This window comes from Uloborus diversus, chromosome 1, assembly GCF_026930045.1.
Source record: "Uloborus diversus isolate 005 chromosome 1, Udiv.v.3.1, whole genome shotgun sequence".
Classification (NCBI taxonomy): Eukaryota; Metazoa; Arthropoda; class Arachnida; order Araneae; family Uloboridae; genus Uloborus; species Uloborus diversus.
Genome location: NC_072731.1, coordinates 185,965,460 through 185,990,380, shown reverse-complemented (window position 1 = coordinate 185,990,380; position 24,921 = coordinate 185,965,460). Strand labels below are relative to the sequence as shown.

The 24,921-nt window shown below is 32.3% G+C and overlaps 1 protein-coding gene across 2 annotated transcripts in view; it reads left to right on the top strand.

The window, feature by feature from the left end:
- LOC129223817 (prismalin-14-like) overlaps positions 1 to 24,921 on the top strand; it is a 48,967-nt gene that overhangs the window by 5,888 nt on the left and 18,158 nt on the right. Inside the window, exon 1 of one of the 2 annotated variants that reach the window (XM_054858186.1) lies at positions 10,649 to 10,738. The exons of the other annotated variant lie outside the window; for it this stretch is intronic. The gene's annotated coding sequence lies outside the window, so the exon portion shown is untranslated. Of the gene's footprint in view, positions 1 to 10,648; positions 10,739 to 24,921 lie in introns of those variants that run through there. 2 annotated transcript variants of the gene reach the window in all.

Below are 24,921 nucleotides of genomic sequence, written 5' to 3'. Positions count from 1 at the left end.
TACACACACATACCCCATACACACAAACACACATATCCCCCCCCACACACTCGTGATTGCGAAAAACATAATTTGAATTCAAGATGTCAAAATTCAAATTAAATTTTTTTTTTTTTTTTTTTGTTAATCTCAGAAAAATTCCTTGACACAAAGAAAAGACTATTGAATCATGGGGACCTTTTTAAGTTGAGGAATTGATAAGTTTTTTTGAAAAATAACGAAATGAAAAAATAATGTTCACATGTGTGCTTGAACGCCCCCCCCCCTGGACACTTTCCTGGAATAGATTTGACTGGTTACAAAAATGGAAAGGAGTACACTCACTTGTCATTTCATCGATGGCCGCAAGAAAAACCAGAAATTTATAGATATTTTCGATTCTCATTATCAACATAACTTGATGCATTTCTCTCTCACTCTCTCTTTTTTTCTATGAGGAAATAATTAATTGTTTCTATCCGTTATGCTATCAATTTTTCCTGTGCTGCCATCTTTTGAGCGTAAAATTAGACATGGGAAGTAATTCGTCTGAACACGCAAATTGGACGGTGCTATACAAAAATGGGTCAACTAGGGATGTGTCGTTCAGAACGATCTGCTATAAAATTAACGACCGTTCTTTTGAACGGTGCACAATTTAAAAAATTGTATTGATGCACTTGTGATAGAATCGTGTTTTTTCTTTTCTTTCTTTTTTTTTAAATTACAGTAAGAATCATATTCAAATTTTAAAATCTCAATCAATCGCAATTCCGTTTTCTCAATATTCATTTCGAACCATATGTATAATCATTTACTTTCTGCTTTATTCGTTATTTTTCTTCAACCGCTGTAGCTCTTAGCAGTTTTTCAATGCGTCCATTGGTAATATTTTGTGTCATTTGTTTAGGCTACTAACAAAATTTTAGGCTAAAAACACTTCCTAACCTATGCATCTGTTAAAATCCTTCTCACGCTTTCTATCGCCAAAACTATTTCTAAAAATTTCTTTTATCTCTTTTCTGGCGATCCTTTTGTCTACTATCTGTAATAGCGATTCTCAACCGTAGGTTCGACGCGGAGGACCGGTGCAGTTCGCAGAAAAATTTGACCGGTTCTCAGAGACTTTTGCTCGTTTACGTAAAAAAAAGTCCTTTACGAAATTATAAAAAAGAAAAAGAAAGAAAACACATCATTTTTATTCAACACCAAGATTTATCAACTGGGGCCATGTGGCCTCCTTGACAGCATGACAGCCACAGAAAAATTCAAGGGGATGCCACAGGAAAAATGTCAAAATAGGGGAACCATGAGCCTTGCGAAGGGGGTCACAGTTGAATTATTTCAAACTAGTAAAACATTTTACATGAGAATAAAATATTTCACTAATTTTGACCAAATCCATTATACATGTAATAAATGACGAGAAATTGGATGTCTTTAACAAAATCATTGCTTAAACCACAAAACTTGCATGATTCATATTTTGTCACAAAGGTTTTCAAATGCATTTTGACGCAACAGTATTTAACGTAAGAGACATGTGATTTTTGATCTGAGGAAATACACAAGACGCAAAAAGGACCTTGTAAAAAGTCCTTAAATGGTGAATTTTTAACTATTATTGTTAAAAGGTCTCTTAAATGACTTGTTTTTCTGAGGGAAAGAGGAAAATAATAACTTCAACTAGTTCTGTTAGTTCTAAAACAAATATCTGTTTACAATTTTTTTTTCATGTTACTACGATATTGTAGTGTTTTTTGGATTCCATACTAAAAACAGAGAAGTGTTGGAATTTAGTTTTTATTGTGCTTTATTTTCAGCGGAAACGAAATAAGAAAGCTTGCGCGATAAAGTTAAAGTAAAATAAATGACAAAATGCAAAAAAAAATTAAAAATGAAAAGATTACAGATACTGCTCTATATTTTCCCAATGCTGCATAGTGTCGTGTGTTTGTGTAATGAAGTAACTTTGTCCCCCATTGTTATTTTCTTTCGGTTTAAGCAGTCTTAACAAACTGACTATGAGCTTCTTCAACTCAGTAAAACTGAAAATAACTTTATTGGAAAGGCTAGAAAAATATAGAAAAATTCTACATAGAATTGGTTGGGGTAAGTGGGGCTCTGGGTTAAGTGGGTCACCCCCCTAAAACTGAAATACGGATAAAGTTTTCGAACTTTTCTGCACTGATCATGTTAAATTTCATCACAGTGATTGGTTTTGCACATATTTGAGATTCGTAGAATTTTTTTTTCTGGTTCATAGCTATTAGTCAAAAAAAAAAAAATCTGAAAAAAATTTTTTTCGAGTTCAAGTAACATTTTTCAAAGTGTTTCCAGGTTAGCTTTCATTATTTTTTTATGATAGTTAATCTTTACGAATAGTTTAACTTAAAGTTCATACAGCAGCAGGAACTTTTGTGTAAAATATTATTAATAGGTATTTAAGAGGAGGGATCCCACTTATCCCGTATATTTTTGCTATACGCGGTAAGTCTGTCCTTTCACTATGGTGTAAGTGGGTACCCCTATAATAATGGGGATCTCAGAGTCAAAAGCAACTGTGTTTAAATATTTGTATTGGTGAAATACAAGACAACTATGATGACTTAGTAGGAATTGATAGTTCAGCTGCAAAAACTGATCAAGTTGGTGATTATGTATTTGCGAAACATACATGAAAGAAAATCATTAAGATTTAAGTAGGTCTAATGTTGGAAGTTGATGATACAAATTAAAAAATACTGTTGAATTTGCAAGAACGAATAGAAATAGTGCCACTTTTTATTGGCATAGTGCAGAATGCAGATGATGTTGGATTAATTACTGAGGATAAAGCGACAGAGGTTCTCCCTTAGCCAACTTTACATAGACGAGTGTTTCCAATTTCTTTTTCAACTTATAGTTTTGGCAAATTTACTCAAATTGATCTTAGTCAACTGTAGTACGTTCATTAAACACACCTTTACATGTAAAAGTAAAATACATACATATAGGCTTACAATAAATTTCACAAATGAAAACATTTTGTTTTTCGTTTTAAAATTTTCCGTGATACAGGTTTAAAAAACAGTAAATATCTCACAAATGAATGCATTTACAAAAAAAAAAAGAAAATAATAATAATTCACACTAAAAATGTACATACTTTATCATGTAAGACCTTCTTACCCCTTTTTTAGATATGCTTCATTTAAATTTAAATAAAAGGGGGGTGACCCACTTACCTCTTACTATGGGCTAAGTGAGACACCAATCCAATTTTTTTTTAAATATAATCGTTAAGAATATTTAAAGAATTATTTTAGAAAATAATGATGAACTTTTGTTTCTTAATAATGCCCAAGATAAAATAAGGCAATAAGTTTAAATTTTTTTGTTTCAAAAGTTTTTTATAAGGTTTCAAATAAGAACTATTCTTAAAAGAGGTCCCACTTACCACAACCAAACCTACATTGAAAATTCCAATGAGTTTGGCTCAAATGAAGGTTCTTTTTTTCCTGGGACAAGGCTACGTGAGAAAATTCCAAAATCGTTTTTCACTAATATTCAGGGTGTTTCTAAAATCCTGCACTAATAAAGGAAATTTATTTTTAAAAAAACTACATCTGATTTAAGCATACTTTCTCTTTTAGTTTGATCTAATCTGTAAAAGATTTTCTCACAACTTTAATACACTTATAGGTGTGAACTTTTCGTAGTTCAGAGAAGAGTTAGACGATTTTCGACTTCATGCCAGGCACTAGCGCAGTCAGAATTTACCTTCTGGGGAAGAGGGCTTGCCGATAACAGTCCTTACACACTGTGAAAAAAATTCCGAAACGTTACAGATTATTTCCGTGGAACGTTGCGGGATTTCACGGGTTTTCATCTATTTCCCCGTAAAATCAAGTGTATTTGCAAAAACATATCCTGAATTGCTTCAAGTTGCATGAATGCAGACTCCTCACTAGTGTGAAAAATATTTTTAGCTACCAGTTTAAAGATTAACTGAGTGTATTTATTTAGTGTATCGTCTTTAGTTTGATTAGGGCCCATCCAAGTTGACTAAGCTCCCAATGAGAGAGAATTTGTCTCTGGATAGCGCAACCTCTGCAAGACAAGAATTGCAGGCAAGGGAGATGTTTGGTTCATACTTGCAATTCTGCCTTAGCTCTTTGGCCATGCTTGCATTGATGCTTCTGGAGCTTTCTTGGTAACCCTGGAAGATTCTAAAATTAATTGTATTAAACCTACCAAATTTACCTTGAAGGCTATAATCGGACTGGCTTTAACCGGTAAGGTTTCTCTATTATTTAAAAAGATTCAAGGATAATTTCAGAAAGGTTACTGACATTTCGCGGAAAACATTCCGGCGTTTGCTAGACATGTTAGTGGCAGAATTTGGGCGCATCAGTTACACATTATTTTCCAAGAACGTTTGTGGATCGTTTTAACAATGAATGGATGCAAAATGTCACTCCTTAATTTTTCAAGAACGTTTATGAATCGTTTTAACAATGTATGGATACAAACTGTCACCCATTATTTTTCAAGAACGTCTATGAATCGTTTTAACAGTGTATGGATACAAACTGTCACATTAGAATTGGCGATAAGTTTTATTCTAAAGGTTCTGGGTGGTTGACTCTCAACACCTTCCTTGCGACGCCCCTTGAAACTTTTTCTTTAATTTTCAATGTTCAATGCTAGAGCCCCTTACATGCTTCACGTTAATATTGTACCGATGGAGGAAGAAACTTGATGTGATGAAAATCAAAAAAAATATTTGTGTACAAATCTTAAATGTTTTTATGAGTTTAATTTATCAGTGCAAGATTTTAGAAACACCCTGTTTTGTTAAATTATCTGCTAATACTGATAGAAAATGCGACAGATAAAGTTATCCGAAAACAACCATAAAGACCCTAAAAAAATCGAATAGTAAAAGTGCGCAGATTTTTAGAATGTGAAAAATTTTCCTAAAATCAAGATCAGAAGATGAAAATTTCTGCATAACTTTACTTGCTCTCAAGTTCAACGTGTTGTTTCAACTCCAACGATGTTGAACTATGGTCGAGTTTTTAAAGTCTTATTACATGACACAACTTTCATGTTATTTCGAGCGAGTGCTGAGCTGAAGTCCACACTGAAAGTTTATTTTGTTTGTAACCATAACAGTTCACCTCCTGTTTGTGCAGACAATTTTAGTTTATTGACAAGAAAAAAAAAGCAATAACCTGAAAATTGAAAAGTATTTTTTCTTTTTTGAATTTTATTAATATTACTAGGAAAGAGTGGTAAAACGACCTAATTCTTTCCAGGAAAAGATAGGTGTTTTAGTGGGAGTGTTCTTTAAAAAATCATTTTCTGTATAATCAACTATTAGTACCCGCACAGCCTTGTCCGTGGTAGAAAATTAAAAGGGGATTTGATTTGCCTGTATATTTACGGGTAACTTCTCTTATGCGTATAGTAATATTGTTGTAGCGCGCTACAAGTAGCGACGCTACTGTAGTAGGTACATTTTTTAGTAGTTTGTAGTGTAGCGGCACTGCTTTTTAAAAAATATAGTGTAGTGAGTAGTTCGATACAAAAAAAATAGTAGTTTGTAGCGATTTCTGGAAACTACTTTTAAATAAACTTAAAAAGAAAAAAAAATCAAGGTTCAAACGAATGTGACTGTCGCAAATTTTACACAAGTACATCAGCGGATGCAACGAGAAATAACACTCATAAAAATATGAGCTGACTTCATGCATATCATTTTGACGCCATACGTTCTATCTGTTTGACACCATTAGTTTGTTTGACATCGCAATTTCCATATTTCGTCAATATTTGTATTGAATAGAGCTTGACTTACAAAGAAAAGTCTATGAATTGGCGATAATCGCCAATTTAGTAATATTTTTCTGGTTGCTGAGAATGTCCCGTGGATGAACGTTTTAAATTTCAAAAGGATTATTGTTCAAATAACGGTAAAAGCACTTATTTTTGCGAAAATGAAGATTTCGGCGATTTCGCGAGTGGAAAATTTAGTCAGTTTAATATGAACACACCGAAAGTTGAAGAATAAAAATATTTCGCAAGGCTTAAATTTTTGTGATTACGACGGGCACGCGAAAATTAAAGTCTCTCGAAAAATGGGCTTTTACCGTATTCACCAAATAAAGAAGCTACTCTAAATTTTATAAAAGAGGAAGATATTGAACTGCCCTTGCCGGATCACAATAAATACGAGCATTACAGTGTTATATAAGAATATGATAACGGGCATTTCTAGAGAGAAAAAAGAAATAATAGATAATTCTTGGTAATATTCCATGTTCAGATGAACTAATTTATCAATCTAAACCTTTTTTTCGTTAAATCTTCTTACTGTGTGTGTGTGTGTGTATAAGGGGGTCCCAAAAAAATCGAAAGTTGATTTTTCTAATCGCACACTCTCTTATATTTTTCCTTTTACGTCAAAAAAATTGTAAAAAAAAAACGTTTCATATAATTTGAACAACGGCAACCAGTACCGACTTCTGTCTGAAAATGAACCAGCGGTCGTAAAGCTAGGCCAAATATTTTTTTTATTTTTTTTTTACTTGAAATTTCTATTGATAAAAGGTTGCCCTTTATACCCTCTACATGCAGCACAAAAAAATTTACTCTAATTAAAAACCATTTAGGCATCCCACACTTGTCCTAAAATTTATGATTTTTTTCAAAAAATTGATTTTTTTTTCGATACATATTTTTAATGTAAGGTAAATTTTATGAAGTTATCAAACTGAAAAATATAAACAGTAATGTAAGTAATTAGCGTTAAATAAAAATTTTGGCTCTTCTGCAATATTTAAGTTTTCCACATAGTACTCAAAGATATGGTTTTTTCCAAGGTTAAGTTAAATTTTTCATTTTAAATATATTATTTTTTTACTATTCATTTGCAAATGTTGGTCTGAAAATGTGCTACTTATAATTTTTTAACTTGATATATTTTATTTAAATTTATGTGTAATGTTTTTTAAGATAAGTAGAAAAAAAAATTAATTTTTTGAAAAAAAAATTATAAATTTTCGGCCAAATTATATCTAAATGTTTTTCATTTGAATAAATGTTTTTGTGGTACATGTGGGGTGTGGGGTATTATGGCAAGGTTTTATCAACAGAAGTTTCAAGTTTCTCAGTATACTTTTTTTTTTATTTGGCTTAGCATTACGATTGCTGGATCACACTTTCAGACACAAGTCAGCACGGGTTGCCGTTGTTCATAAAATATGAAACTTTTTTTTCACAACTTTTTTGACCTAAGAGGATAAATATAAGATGTTATGTGACTTGAAAAATCGTTTAACATTTTTTGTAGCATACCCAAGAGTGTATGCTTTTTATTTCCTTTTTTTTTAAGTAGCGAAGTAGCGACTACATTGCAAAAGTAGTTTGCAGTTGCTACATTTTGTAAAAAGTAGTTGTAGTTGTAGTTAACTACATTTGTAACAAAGTAGTTGTAGTTCGCTACAAAAAAATGTAGTTTCTCCAACCACTGGTTGCATGTAAAGTGTGGCTCAATATTGTTGGCGCTTGGCATCGAGTCAAAAACATCGAATTCATAGGATATGTGGAAGACTCGATAAGCAAATCAAGGCTTCCACAATGTGCACCTTATCTGGGAGAGAGGCACCCGTTTTCAATTGCAATTTATTTCTTGCTGTTGACAAAAAACGCCGCTTCTTGAAAAAATATATATGTAATAAAATCAAGTCTTTTGGCAACGGTTGACTGCAGCAGCTCGTGCTTCTCTTGTTTTCAACTGGGTTTGGTTTGGATTCGTACAAGGCAGAGCGCAAACAATCTTGAGCTGCACTATATTTACTCGAGGGTGGCCCAAAGCGGGTATGCTTTCGTATGCAGCCGCATGATGTGCAAGCGGCGATGCATATGTACGTTGTGTTTACCCGAATATCCCCAAGTTTCAATCAGTCCCAGCGAAGCAGCAGTGCAGCGATATGGCGTAACCAGACTTAAAATACAAAAAATGATACATTTCTGAAATAAAATGAATGTAGGGGAGAATGGCCCAAAGCGGGTAGGTCGCCCAAAGCGGGTAGGCATTCTTATGCCGCCGCATAGTGTGCATGCTGCGATGTATGCGTATGTCGTGTTTACCCGAACACCCCCGAGTTTCAATCAGTCACAGCAATGCAGCGGTGAAGTGGCATGGCGCAAGCTTAAAATAAGAAAATGGTACTTATCTAAAAAAAACTGAAGGTTTGTAACTTGTGATTAGTCGAAGATCAGTGTATTTTTTTAAATGTCAATAATATTACGTAATTCTAACACCATCCACATAAAAACTACGATGGTCATTTTGTTTGTTTCTTTTTTAAATTTAAGGTTATAATTATTAAAATTTAAAAAATGCCCTCGGGCAAAGCGGGTATATTTAATCATATGTGTATTTATTATTTCTTCGTGTGCTGACTTAGATTTTGTATTTTAATAGGATAAGTATAACTTTAAGAATTAATTTTTTATGATGGCAATTAGTTAGTCTATTAATTTAATTACTTATTTCTTTTTGTTTGATAAACAGATGTGCTGATTTAGATTTTCAATTTAAATTGGGGAAGTATAACTTTTTATTTTATTTTATTTATTTATTTACTTTTTTTTTTTTTTTTGTAATTTTAATTTTATATTTTCATATTTGATTGGCAAATGTACCAAATCACAATTAGTTATGCTTACCCGCTTTACCGGAACGGCTCACCCGCTTAGGCCCCCTGGTAGGGCAAAGCGGGGTTTTCAAGTCTTTGTAATATTTGATAACAGATAAATATTGGGTATGAAATAGTGCAAGAATCGCTTTTTATTTTGAAGTTCAGGATCCCTTGTAGGCAATAAAACCAAAGTTGTTACGATAGAATCCAAAAACTACAATTTTCGATCGTTCTCCGCTTTGGGCCACCCTGTCCAATGTACGCTTGTAACTTAATTTGACGCATCATTTTCGGCTTCAAATTTGGCGAAATAGCACTAAGTTGCGGTCAAATGCTACCCAATTTATGACATTTCTCCTATCCCATTTCATCTGAGATTTTACTACTACTGTCAGCTTCTTCAACTTTACGGTTTGTGGATTTCGAAAACCTTTATTTCTTTCCTTGGAACAGTTCGATAATAAGGAAATGCAATATTCCATATACGTAAATGCATTCAATTAATAATTAATCTAACATCAAACCCTAAACTGTCTAAACTCTAATCTAATTGAAAGACAAAGTACACATTTCTCCCTGGAATTAGTTCAAATTACGCTATTTTCTTGATTTAAAAGGAAGTAATAACATTGTAAACTAAAATCAGTAGTAATAAACCAATACCGCACAATTAAAACAATTTCATTTTTAGTTTTAATTCAACGATAGTTATTTAAAAAAGTATAAAAGTAAGACATAAGATAAAACAAAAAGTAAGCAGCAAACCAACAAAAGTCTTACAACATGGGGGGAGGAAGGAGAGGAGTTGAGACCATAAATGTGAGGATGGAAAAGAGATTTCTTAAAACCACTTTGTACATAGGTTAGAATACAAAAAAGAATACATACTCCTTTTGAGCAATCTAAAAAGTGACAACCCAGACATGATGACAAAAAACTCAATCAGCTTCGCTTAATTCATTTAGAGCATCTTCCTTCACGAGGCATTACTTTTGGATTACCAGCTGACCTGCTCTATTCATCACCCCAGATGAATGACTAAGTCCATATATGATTTCAAAATGTATCTTTTTAGGTGTAAGTTTTCGTTAACTGATTTAGTGAGAAAAATATTGAATGTGTATTTCTTTGAGACTTCAACCTACTGTTATTAAAATGTTCATTTGAATGCAGGAATGTTGATAAAGATGTTGCACTGTTAGAAACACTAAACTGTTTGGAATTTCAATTCAAAGCATGTTGCAATTTCATTTTTCGGTGACACTTTAGCAGAAAATATCAAAAAAAGCATAGTTAGAAAATTAACATCCGAAGTAATAGGATGAACATGATTGTCATGGTAGGGTATGTAAAAGCAAAACTCGATTTGAGCAAAATTAGTCATTCATTGAACAAAGAAAATGACTGTTCTGTTTCTCTTCAAACTTGAAACTTTTTAAAGTGATTTGGCATCATAACACATTTTTTAAGTAGTAATTCCTATCTATTGCTTAAAAATCAATTTCATTTAAAGGATAAAGCATGGCTGAATTGGGATTAGTGACACAGTTGAGAAAATAGTGAAATTAATTCAAAACTTCTATCTATTTTTTTAAGAAAGACGTAGAACAAATGCAGTTTCTATCACAAGTTGAATGTAAAGTAACATTTTACCGTTTTCTTTCAAAGCTCCCAAATCAATGCCATTGCCAACATAAATGAGTTTTAAAGAGTAATAATGCATAATTTAACCGTAAAATTAACAAAATGCATTTGAACTTTTATTCTCATTTAGTTTCTGCAGACTAACTTCATATCCCTTCATTTTAAATTAGAAAATTGCAGCATTTACTTTTAAAAAATACTCATAACTAAAGTCATTTTTGTAAACAAAATGGAAAAGGCAAACAGCAAGGAAATGTAATTGAATTTTATAAGGTTTTTTTAGGTGGTTGCACAATGCCCTAATAGTGTCTTTCCTTTTCAGCGACGCACCGCACCTATAGCTGGGGTGATGTCATGGGTACTATCGGTTATGAACCATGGGCATCCCTAATATTGATCTACAACATCATGACAGTCAAACGGTACGTTTATGGCATGCTCCAGGCACATGTGTAGGCGATGATGGTGAGGCTCCCAGAAGTCATTTTTTGACAGAACAATGCTTGGTCACACGTAGCAAGGGTGTCAGGAGACTTCCTCTTCCACGTTATCGTCTTCTCTATCCCCTATTTGTCACAGATCGAGCATATCTGAGATCGTTTAAGGTGGTATGTTGGACGGCATAAGACTTTAATAGAATTAGTGACTCATTTATGGAAAATGTGGAATGTGATGACGTAGGACGTCTTAGGATACTTTTAAGCTTCAAGCTTAGCCAATATCGCCTCGTGCATTCATGATAGAGATGGTTCAAAAGGGTACTAAAACCTCCATTCATTTCAGATTTTTCCTGCTATAAATGATCATTTTGCTGTCATTTTGTAATCACTTTCTTATAGCAATGTTGTAGATTCTCGAAAACATCTGCAGACTATTTCTGAAATGAAAGGAATTTTTTTTCTCTCTTTCTACACGAAAATATAGAATTTAAAGTAAAAACATACTGTCGGAGTAGAGTAGGCAAAAGTTGTAAGGCACAAAACATGAGCCTAAATCTATGCAGGGTTCCTGATAGGGGAAAGGGAGGTTCATTTGAACATGGTATGTTCTACAAAGATAACTTTAAGCAAATTGTCTTAAAATTTTCTCAAGTAATGGCAGGAACAGTTCTGTTTGACCAAACTTTTAAAGTAATGAGCTACTTTATAAAATAATTTAAAAATACAATAATTATACTCTTTATGAAGCTTAAAAGCAATGTATAAGAAGAATAATATTTACATAATGAAATATTCTTCGTTCTATATAGTCCTATAAGTTTTTTTTTTTTTCCTGTCTGTCCAGTGATCAAAGCATGCTTCAAAACTTTAAAATTTGACAGTGAACAGATGTATATATTTGGGGGGTAAATGTTTTCATAATGATAGTCACTTTGCGATTTAAACTATGACACAGTACTCTGAATCTTAAGTGTAATTTGTATGTACGTGGGGGAACAGTGGGTATAGTGAGACACGATAATTCAACTGCATTTTTACTTCCTTTTACAAAAAAGGAAGTATTGTATTCGCGAAAAAATTTTCACTCAAAAATCGACCTTAATTTCCATTTTGCTCACCCCCGAATGAATGTTGAGTTTTTCTCTTGACACGACCACACGTGAATAAGTGCCTAAGAACGTAAAGACATGCGGAAGATTCATTTTGACGATTCCCGAGTTAGTTACAACGAGTTTTCTCGTGACGTCTGTATGTACGTATATATGTAAGTGCGGATGCGCGTATGTTCGCCAGTCTTATGGTCGCCAAGTCTTGTCGCCAACTTGGCGTCAAATTTGGTGATTTTTTTTTTTTTTTAAAATCTGGTTTCAGTTTGGCCACTGTTGGTGATATTTAGAAAGTAAACTATTGAATCACATTAAAATTACCAATAGTGGGAAAATGACATTAAATTGGAGTAAAATGAAGTCATGTGAGGCACACATCAGCTCGTTTATAATGAAAAACACAGAAATAAATTTCTTTTAATTGGGACAATATTTGCGAACGCAATAGGTATAGTATTGTAAAAATGGATCTAGAAACAACTAGGAATTCAAACAAACGAAAAATAAAAGAAGATCGAAATTTAGTTTTGTCTCACTTTTTCTCCAATAAGAGGGAACAGTGAGACACACTAAGTGGAAACAGTAAGACATATTCCAATTATTGAACTTCGAAAGTATCTAAATTCACATGGAACAATATGAATGAGTGTTGCCGTTTGGTTTTGCTATGAGTTATTGCCTTTGGTTTTAAAAAAAAAATGTCTTCTTCAGTAGTGACGTCTATTAGAGAAATTTTTTTTTCAGAAAAGTTCAGCTGCAACATATAAAGGTAATTTCCTATCATTTGAAGCATTAATACTAAAAGCTTTCCCACCCCATACACAAATAAACTTTTTTTTTTTTTTTTTTGAGTAAATTATAAAAGAACAAAATTTTCTGTCTCAAGCGTCTTGTTGTCTCCGGCTGGAACTAAATGAGTTTGGTCCCCATCTGAACTGTAGAAGTATTATGAACCATCTTATGAGTCGTCCAAAACTGTCTGTTGAGATCATAGTCAGACGCATCCGACCCTCCATTGTTCGGAGGTGGAAATTTTTCAATTTTCCGAATGAAACTTCTAATTTTACCGAATGATGAAATATGAGCATATACACTAAGGTACCTGCATCTAAATGAGATGGTAAATTATAGCATTACAGTAAATTCCCGTTTATCCGTGAGCGGATTGTCCGCGAGTAATTTAACAATCAGGAACATGTATTTTCGTAGTAAAAAGAAAACACCAATGGATGGTTTGTCGAGAAATTGTAAATTTAAACTCGGTTGTTTTCGTTTTATTTATTTGTTTGCTTTTTTTTAATTTTTTATTTATTGCGCTTTCTTCGTCGTACATATAAGGGAAAAGGGGGCTCATGTGAACACGAGGCACATGTGAACACAATATGTTTTACTAAAATCACTTCAAGCAAAAAATCTGGACAAATTCTCAAATAAGGACAGTACCAGTTACCTCTTGGACAAACATTTCGAGCAATGCGCCATTTTATGTTTCTGTTATGGCAACTTCTTTGTTTTAGCAGGTGTTGAAAAAAAATTTCCACTATCTTCTTAACGTGAAAACATTTTTAAAGCTAACTGTTAATCTAAATCTAAGTATTACAAACCATTCTATGAACATTCAAGTAAATTTATGACAATGTTTAAATTTTTTCATTAAATTAAAAATTCTTGATTTTTGCTAGTTAGCTCCAAAGTAGACGATGGGGCATTTGTGAACACAATATATAGGGGCACGCGTGAACAGTTCCGGTAGCCGCTTTCCGTAATATTATTATTAGTGTAGGATAGTGTAAGTGTTAAAAAATGTGTAAATATTTATAATTATTATTTTCCTATAATCAGTTAGTAAATTTATTGTTAGTTGTAATAAATACTATTAAATATTTATTTATTTATGTTTAGTATTTTTATTATTTATTTATTTTATTTTATTTTATTTTTATTTTTATTTTTTTTATTTATTTATTTTTTTTTTTGCTATTAAATAGTTTATCAATAATTTTGTGTTATATAACCCTTACAGAAAATAAGAAGACACAAAATATTTTCATATAGTTAAAAACTGAAGTTCAAAAACATTTTCAAATACTTTATCAAGCAATGTATGAAGCTTAAAAGCAAAATATATATAGAATAATCCTTACATAATAAAATATTCTTTTTATTATTATGTAGTCATATAAGTTTTTTCTCTGGTCTATTCAGTGATCATAACAGGTTGCGAGGCTTTTAAATTTGACAGTGAGCAGTTATATATTCGGGAAAAAAATATTTCCTTTGTGCAACAATAACTGTACAGTTGAAACTGATGCAGTATAGGTTACAAACCCTTCAACGCATTTGTTATTTAGGTATATGTTTCATACTGAAGAATTTTCCTTTAAAATATGATGCTTCTCCTGCATTTTACCCGTATTCATATGTCTCAGGCCTGCTCACATGTGCTCGCCTCTTGGGGCACATGTGAACAACTGCAGACGTTTTTTAAAAATATTATAAAGTAAAGAAATAATTTTTAAAAAAATCCCACAAAATTCCATGACACAATGAAAATTTTATTCAATCATGGGGACACTTTTGCGCTGAGAAATTGATAATATTTTTTGAAAAAAAAAATTGTTCTGTATTGATATTAAGTTCTGTTGGTTAAAAATACAAAGCTTTTTTACTGTACTGTATAGATTTTCATTGTTTGTAGATAGTATTATGCATCAATATACAGCCAAGTTTTTGAGGAACAACAATTTTTCTCTTATTAGTCCCTCCTTTTAACCTTTTTGTGGTTTATCCGCGATTTTTATTATCCGCGGCACTTGTGCCAGTCAATGGGGTTGTTTCCTTCAGTCAAAAGTAGTACTTTTTGTCACTGAAATTGATAGAATAAGCAAAAGAAATAACATGGACCCAGAAAATACTTTCATTTTCCCAACAGTTATTTTTTAATTAATTTTTTAAAATGTCTGATTTTTGAAACAAGGCGTGGTCTTGATGACGTCACAAATTATGCACTTTGCCGCATCTTTCTGCCGCGATTCCACATTATGATAATCAAGAAGCTAATTAAAATTGCGCTCTACGCTTGCTATCAACCATATCGTTGCCAATACACGTGAGTAAAAATGCAAATTAAATATTTTTCTCTGTGAATGGCAACACTGAATGGCATTTCATTATTTGTGATGTGATAGGCAGAATCCGTAAACAATGAAAGCGCTCCGATTTATGTAATTTTTTAAAAATATTAAACTTAAACAAATTTTTTAAAACATTGTCAGATCCTATGTTTTTAAGCATGCTCTATCAGAAAAAAAATACTTTTAAAGTTTATGAAACGACCCCATTCCGTGGATATTCGGGAGTTTACTGTATTACATAAAAAGTTTTTAAAAAATACAATTTTTGCAATTAAATGCATTAAAAAACGAAACTTATAAATTGCTGTCTCCAAATTTGTCGAATCGTCTGACAGAACATGCCGTATAAGGAAGTTTTTTGAAAAGTCACAGTGACCCACTCATCCGCCCCTGATCATAGTTTTCCCTTCGCGAACATCTAGCATTGGTTTGTTTTCTTGGTTTTGCTTTTGAAAACATTAGTATCTGTTAGAGACTTTAACAGAATGATTTTGAAGATTCTGGATTGGTAAATTAGTATTTTAAAGTGTCATCTTGTGATGTGTGTAGCATTTGATGAGGATGGAAAGTTTTTACTGTAGCCATTGTCTATCACTAGCTAACAGCTTCTTTCATGTTTGTTTCAGAAAACCTTCAAATAAGCTTGTCTCACTTTTTTTCCAAGCAATTTTAAAATATAGATAAATAATTACATCTAACATATTATAACAATGAAACAATTTTAAAAATTTAAATAGAATAAATGCGTTTGAAATTTATTTGAGGCGAAATTTTTTTTAATTTAAAACAGGTTATTAGAATATTACCTGCTACCTCTCCTTATTAAAAAGAAAAACAAACAAATTTATTGGGAGGGAGGGGGTCTGGGGAAGGAAACTGCTTCTCTGACTTTAAGAAATTAATGTATTTATACGTTGGATGTTCAATAAGTAATATGACTAATTTTACTGCCGCTAAACAACTCATCGGAATGTTAATTCCTGTGGCATGAGAAATGTCTGTTGTCTGTATTAACAAACCCTACCGATAGTTGGCGCGTACAGACTCATGTTCCTGAGTATCAAGTGATTGAATTGAAGCCTGCTGGTGAGCTCCTACAAGAAATAAGACTAATTTTGCTGCCTCGAAACCACTCATCGGAATGTTAATTTCTGTGGCATAAAAAATGTCTGTTGTCTGTATTAACAAAACCTACCGATAGTTGGCACGTACCGGGCGCCTAGAACAAGCAGCCAGTTGTCAAAATGGAAGCGTCGTTGGAACAAAGTTATGCAATTAAAGTTTGTTTTCGTCTGCAAAAATCAGCATCGGAGATCTTTGATATGATATGTGAAGTTTTAAACTATGAAGCAATGCTTAGAGTCGGTACTTTTTGCTGTCATAAAGCTTTTAAAGAAGGCAGGCAGAATATGGAAGATATTAAACGTGAGGAACAACTTTCAGCGTCCATCACAGAGACAATGATTATCACTGCTGGCATAATTATCAAGGGGAATCTCAGAATTATTTTACATCTGTCAGTTCTGGCTGTTTCCTTAACTTAAGAAACTATTACAAGGGAAACATTTTGAAAGCAACAAAGCATGTCTAAATTCTTCGGAGGCGGTTTTAAAATAGCTCTCACAAACATTACGTTCACAAGTTTTTAAGAAGTGGACACAACGTTGGAATAAATGCATTTAGTCCCGCAGAAGTTGTTCTTAAAAAAAACCGTGTAAATTATAACGATTAAACTTGTTCTGTATTTTTTATAAATTTAGTCTTATTACTTATTGAACAGCCCTCGCACATACTGAGGCTTGGGTTTTGATTTTTTTTTACCAAGTATGCAATGAGTATGCACTTGTGTAAGACATTCTCTCCTCTTTGACACATTCTTCTTGGTTTGTGGGTGCATGAGGGCTGCTGTAATTGGAAAGTTATACATATATCTTAAAATAAAACAATGCGTGACTTCCACTGTTTATCAATAATACTGCATGATACTTCATCTCAGGCACAGCAGTTACACATTAGTGACACATTTCATCTTTCAGCAAGATGGTACTCCGTGTCACATCTCTAAATCGACTTATAGATTTTTAACAGAACGAGAAATTTCGGTATTAAACTGGTTAAGCAACTCTACCAATCTGAATACGATCAAAAATTTGTGGTACAGTCAAATCTAAAGAAAACGGTTCAGGACCTGGTGCCTGCCAACAAAATTGAACTTGTTGCCGCATTGAAGAGAATATGGAAACAGTGTCAAAAAGAGGGAGACATGATTAATGTTAGCAAGAGATAGAATTCGTGTGAGAAAGGATTAAAGCATTGAATCCAGCAAAAAATGACGCATTCTATTATTGGTCTTGTTTCTTTTGAAAGTGTTTTTCCCCCTTTAATTTGAATATTGTAATTTTTTGACTCAATGTAAATCTTCAGCACTATAAACTCTTAGATTATTCTGTCTAAGATTATTTTTAATTGAGTATAGGATAACATCTCTAGTAATTGGCAGGTCATCAGAAATTGGCACTTCCAACAAAAATGTCATAAAATAAGATTCATATCCAATCTTTTAAAAGTAGAAGGCTATATATCAACTGAATGTACATTTACTTTAAAGATTATAACTTCAATTCATGTTACTAAATGGTAGCAGTGCATAGGAAAGAGAAACAATTGTGGCTTGTGTCGAATCAGCCATTTTTGTTGCAAAAGCTTCTTCTCTGGCTTAAGGAAAGCATGCGCATCGATCCATTAAAATCTGACTTAAAATTTATTTCAAGTTTTGGTTGTCAAAAGTTTTGTTTAGTAGACAATTTTCATCTCTTTTTGGGTTTTTGAAGAAATGATGGATGCCATTTAGTGGTAATACAGTTTTGCTAATCCCCAGTAATTGGCACATGTGCTTCTAGTCCCTAATGTGTTATTCAATGTGTCACTAGTTTGATTTCTGATATTTTTGCAGAAAAAATATTGTATGGGTTCTACTATTGATTAGAATCCTCTAGGATCTACTGTTAAATTAAAAAATAAAAAACAAATATGTTTGGCCATCACAGTCAGATATTGCGACTGTAGAGAACTGTTTCATTTTTTATGGTCCCTTAGAATCATCGGGTAATGTTCTTCTATTTCTGTGGAAACAGCTATTATTCGTAAAATCAAAACTGCATGCCGACTAATGAAACAACAATAATATCGATATTTTTTTCATGTAACATTCTAAATTTGTATTTCTCTAAAATACGTTTTTTAACGTTAAGATGTGTAATTTAACATTAATTTATGTAAAATTACGAACTCTAAATTAACACTAATAATGTTTCTTATGATGATGAAATTTGTATGTAATCTAAAAGTGAAAATAAAGTGGTTTTCCAATTTTATTAACATGTGCCAATCACTGGATCACAAGGTGTCATACACTGGAGTATCAGGTGCCAATTACTGGTGATTTTGGTAACTTTTTATGCATAACTTTTTATAAAAATATCTATTCAAATATTTTTGCTTTTCGTGAACTGAATGCACAGATGTGCCTTCTTTGATACAAAATATTTACAAGTATATATTTCTTTTCTAAGAAATGAAAACAAAGGTAAGTTTAAGGACAAATTCTTAAAATGCCAATTACTGGGTTTCTTACCCTATTTGAAATGAAATGCACACTTTAAGGTTTAAGTAAGGTGGCACGTTCATTTAAATGCCTAATTTGCACTTATAATTGGTTAGAATAAACTTTTTTTCAAAAAGTTTGAAGTATTCTATTATTTTGAATTTGGGTTGTACATTGAAAATAATTGATTTGTTCAGTTGTTTTATCATACTTAAAATTCAAAGATTGTTTTTTACTTTTTTGCTTATATTGCTGCTAAAACGAGCTGTTTTAGTTTTTTAAACTATTTCTTTTATTTTGTTATAATCATTTTTTTAACGTTACGCAGAGACAGAGAGATGAAATTATACAAATGATGATAATAATATTAAAAATAGAAGGTTGGTAATGAAATAACTAGGAGATATCTGGGTGATTAGAACTTGCCGAGATTGGTAAATTTTGGAAAATAATCATTTTATTCTCTCAGTATCAACTTGGCCAAAATGTATTAGCTCGTAGTATCTGACGTCAAATTTTTTTGCGACAGGAGGGAAAATTACCCAAAATTCTTGCTATCAAAATCTGGAGTGTATTTTCAAAATTAATTTAGATGCTTTAGTCTTGAGACTTTTACTCAATTTTTAATATAGTATGTACTTTATCAATTTATATAGTACCTATTGAAAAGTTGTAGAAATGTCCAATAGAAGAATTACAGAAGTCGCCGAACTTTCCATTGCTTCCAGTAAGCAAAAACACGTTACCTATGACTTTTACAGGCGATCTTGTTTCATTGGCTGCGACACCATAATTTGATTTTTACTACAGCAAGATACTAAATATTGTTTAAAATGCAACAACAAATCTCTTGTCATCAACCTTCCCAAAACCCTCCAGGGAATAAAGCAATTTTCCCATCACACTCTCCCGTCGAAAGATCATCTTATAGATCTCGTTCCTATTCCTTAGCAAAGCTCCTAATTCTATTGTGAAAATTTCCTGACCGATCTGTCGAAGTCTAATCCTTCCATAAAGAACAAAAACTATCAACAAGCATGTCACTGTCAAAACAAAGATTAAAATTAAAATAACAGCTACTCTGACCAGACTTTTCTTTTTTTATCCACTTTCCTCTTCATCCTCGGCCTTTTGTTCGGCCTTTTCATACTTCTGTCTTTTTTAACGGTCTTCCTTTCAGGTCAAAAGATTATGCAGTTTTATGAATGTGAAGATTTTAAAACTCGTTTCTATTTTCAGCCTTAATGTTCTTTCTGCACACGGCTATCATGAAGTCCTCTTTTGGTACTATTTTTAGAAAATAGGCAAAACAGTTTGTGATGGTCACAGAAAAACATGATTTAAGTTTTAAACTCATTAAAATATAGTTTAAGGTTTATAAGTAGAGGTTATTATTGTTTACCTGGTGAAGTTTAAATATTTAAAAATTATCCAAAATTAGGACGAAAAACTGTGCTTAATATTCCAGAAATTAAATTAGATACAAAAAAATTTTGAGAGAATTTTGACCTCCATCGTTCTTTTTTTATATTTTTTTTCAGAATGACATTAATAATAATAGTAATAATAAAATACTATTCAGTAACCTTAAGTTCGTTCAGGGGAAACTATTTTTATCAAAGCATATCCCTCCCTCCCCCCCCCCCCATCCCCTTATCTTATCATTGACAATTCAAAGACAAAGTGGTAGGAAAACGATTTTCAATCATTTATTTTTTATTGGTTTTTATGCAGTTATTTATTTTTGCACACGTTTAGATTTCTGAGGAAATAAACTTTTTAGGCAAAAATTTTGTAGTTAAAGATGTTTTTTTCCCCTCTAGTGTTTGCTATCGTTGAAATCTTATTGATGGCAAATAAAAAGGTACTTGCACTTGTTTTGATGAGCATAGTTTTACAGCAATTGCATAAGTTACTATATCACAGCTCAAAATGTTATTCGTCTCACATGGAAGTACCCCAATATAATAAAATGTATGAAAAGTGAAACAAAAATGTATGTTTTATAGCTTTTTACTTTAAACTGCAGATTTTAGTTACAGGTAGATCTTATCTTATCAGCAAAGTTAGAATGCCTTTGATCCTTCACCAAACAGTGAGCTAACTCTTAAATTTCTTCTTATGCTAATCAGAGAAATTGTTTTAATGAATTCGTAGCTTTATAGCGTCAATGGGATTAAAACTTCTATAGCTTAAGCAGAAATAAATAAATAAAGGCGTGCCTCCCCCCACCCCACCCCAGAAGAAAAAAAAGAAATATTCTAAATAAGGACAGTCCCAGAAAGTTTTAAACAGTTTTACTTTTGAGTTGTATTTTTCATTAAACACTAAATTGCCTGTACATATAAGAAAAGACTGGAATTGGAATAAATAATTTATGTTATTATTTTGCTAGAAAATATTTATGAATAAAATGACATCGGAACGTGAAGTAAGATCTAAAATTTTGCATGTATGGTTGGAAAATAACAAAAAATCTTTCAAAGTGGTCAAAGGAGATTTTTACACAATTGCTGGACCTCAGTATTTTAGTACAGACAATAAGAATGACCTTCCCGATTGTGTAAAAAAATGCCTTTAAAGTAAAAAATTTGCCCCCCCCCCCCTCCCCCGAAGTTCATGTCCGAGAGCGAATTTGTCAGTATGGCGATACAAGCTCATCTTATTTCTTCTCTGAATGCAAAAGAAATTCCGCTGCATACGTGTGTCCGCAAAAACAACTCTTGCCATTCCTAAAAAAACACAAAGGTTCTACCCTCATTTGACCTTATTTAGCCATTTCACATTAATAAAACCGACAATCTATGGGTTTATTCCAAAAGAAAGTTGAATTGTTTGATAAGAAATCCAATAATCCTAATGCTCCTGAATTACGCTTTTTGAACGTTACTAGGTAATTGCAAAAAAGGTACTTCATAAAGATGGGAAACATACAGAAAATTTTACTTCTTTCAAGAAATTAAGCTTTCAAAGAAGCAAAAAAGTTTAAAACAAAGTGCAAAAACTAATGAGCAATATTAAACAATAGTGCGACTATTTTTTCAAAACAATCAATTAAATTTTTTTTTTCTATGATAAAATAGGGGAGAGTGGCCCGAAGCGGGTAGGCCTTCGTATGTATCCCCCCCCCCATGGTGTGTAATCGGCGATGCATACATATGTCGTGTCGTGTTTACATGAACACGCCGTAGTTTTTATCAGTTCTAGCGAAGCAGCAGTGCAGCGGCATGGCGCAACCATGTTTAAAAAGACCATCTCAGCTTATATTTTTTTTATTGTCAATAATGTTACGTTATTCAGACACCATCCACGTACAAACTATGATACTCATTTCGTTTGTTTCATTTTTAAATTGAAGGTTATAATTATTGAAATAAAAAACGTGCCTTCGGGCTAGGCGAGTATTGGATTTAATCATATATTTATTTATAATTTCTTGACTCTTGTGCTGACTTACATTTTCTATTTCAATAGGATAAGCATAACTTTAAAAAGTTATATTTTATGAATACAATTAATTTGTCTATTAATTTATTCAGTTATTTCTTTATGTTTTATAAACAAATAAGCTAACTTTAAATTGGATAAGTACAACTTTTTTATGTATATTTTTTTTATAATGGCAGGTAGCTAGTAAACTATTTTACCCATTTTTAAATTCATATTTGATACTTTAATTGCCAAATGTACAAAATCACAATTAGTTAAGCTTTGGGCTCTCTGGTAGGGTAAAGCGGGTCTTTCAAATGTTTGTAAAGTTTGATAATAAACAAATATTGGGTTTGAATTAATACAAAAATCGCTTTTTATTTTGAAGTTCAAGAACCCTGCTAGGAAATAAAACCAAAACTGTTGCGATAAAAGTGCAAAAACTACAATTTTCGAGCGTTTTTCGAAAACCTACCCGCTGCGGGTCACCCTCCCCTAAGTCCATTATCTTAATTATGAGAAAAAATTATCTTATTTTCTGAAATTGTTCTGTGTTATGCACTATAAAAATATTTGAAAACTGTCTGGGACAAGCCTTAAGTAATTCTGAAAAAACGTGGCCAAAAATCATGTTTTGTTTTTTCCTTTGAACTTAACTTGGGTTTAATTTTGCTTTACAAAGGTAATATATATTCAAAATCAAAATGCGCCTGATAAACTTTAGGTGTACATTACTTAACCAACAAAAAGATTGAAAATCTTCACGCTTGGAGTCATTTTGTAAGAAAATTAAGGAGCTAAAATCCATTTCCTCAACGAGAAAAAGAGAGAGAGAAGCATTAAAAGGGCTTTTAAACTCCGTACGATTTTTTAAAGCCAGAAAACTAATTTCAGACTGTATTTTATGCCAACATATAATATGCAACGAAGAGAAAACATTTTGTGATAAGTACTCAAAGTGCGTTGTAATCTTGTAAATTGCATTACTAATCGGTAACAATTTTTCGCTTAAAATTGAAACATGAACTAACAATAAAATCACAAACGCTAACATAAATATTGCTCTTGAGTGAATAATACTCCATTAAAATGACATCATATAAATTTCAAGTATTTAAGGCAAAGGATTTCATGCAGATATTAATAATTTTGTGAAATTAATTTTCTTGAATTTTGTAAGCTCCATATTTCTATTTTTCATATATTCTATATTTATTTAACTTATTTTTTTTTCTCTCACACAAAGTAAATTTAGAAAATGTGTCTTCATTTAAGAAAAAAAACACTTAAAATTTCACACACACAATCACAAAAAACACGTCCTTTTACATATCATATCGCTCTTTATACCTCTAAAGATGAACTGACGCATTTGAGGCGAAATTATATGTTTTCCTTTTCATAAAGTACTAGTTTCTTCAAAATGGCATTTCTCTGAAAATAAACCGAACGTCTTGTATGAAATTCATTTGAAAACTTACAAACAGCGACTCAATTATATTCTAAATCCCCACGAATCCTAGAACCTATATCAAAGCCTCTTTGTCATTAACCGCTTTTCCCCTAAATCACCTGCTGAGGGGCAAAACGGAGAAAAAAATGACCACCTTGTCACTTCTCCGTATGAATTATCGAAAAACTTTCCCTTCTAATAACTATGTAAGTATCTGCAAAGTTGAATTGAAGGAGTCTTTGAGGTCTGATGAGGAATCGGGAGGTCACTTCAGGGATGGAAATAGGTCATACCCTCCTTTGGTCCTCTCCACTATTGCAGAATTCATTTTCACTCCTCCTCCACTTTCACCACCATCCTTCCGCAACCGCATTTTTGCGGGCTTGGGTTTTTTTATGAGCGCTTGTCTCCGGCATATATAAACTCCGCAAAGTGAAATATTTAGAGACTTTCACTTCTCACGACCATCATCAGGGAGCGCACTCTTTAAGGAGGACTACTATTTTGGATTCCTTAAAATTTAAGAAAGGTTAGTGCTTTTCATTTGCGATCAAGCTGACTCTGATAACTTTGAATGTTTTTTTTTCCCTTTTTTTTTTCAATATAAAACAGCACGTTTAATAATCTGCCTCTTTTATTTCGTAAACTAAAATTTGAACAGAAAAATCTAAATTGTAATAATGTATGAGCATTTTTATTTTTATTTATTTATTTATTTTATTTATTTATGTAATAACTCACTTTGTTTCATTTCATTTGTACATTTTCTGTAAATTAATCAGTTTTACAGTACTGATTATTTCACACGAAACAATGTGGTTTTCCACCTCGAGCTCAGTCACTTCCTATGCCGGGCTGATGAGTGCTAATAAGCACGAAACTGCAGTCCTCGGCTAGAATGACTGAGATGGTGATGTATTTCATGTATTTCTGCCTTAACCCTGGGCTATAGGGCGGTAACTTACTGAAAATGTATTTCGTTTTCTTTTAAGACTCTTCAGTCTTTCTTGAGGGCATCAGTAATGAATTTCAAACGAACTCACCCGATAATAAAAAGACATTTTTTAGGAGAGACAGGGGTTAGTTGATCGATTTTGTGGCTGGGATTTTTTATTTTGATTCCATTGAATGTATTTTAGTGCATACGATCTAAGACGTTACTGTGAACCATCATGTGTAATAAATATACTTCAAAAAATTAAATACTGAGGGCATAATTAAATGTAATGTAACGTTACCGCTTTTGGATCAACATCCCAGTAATAGGGTCAGTTGATACAATACGTGGGGCCAGTTGATACGCAAAAAAAGGAACACAATACTACTTTAAAATATCCTTGTATTTATTATATTATTTTTATTATTTCACAAAACATATTAATAATGAAAACAAAAATGATACAATATCAAATTATTAGCCTCATAGTTCACCCAAACAA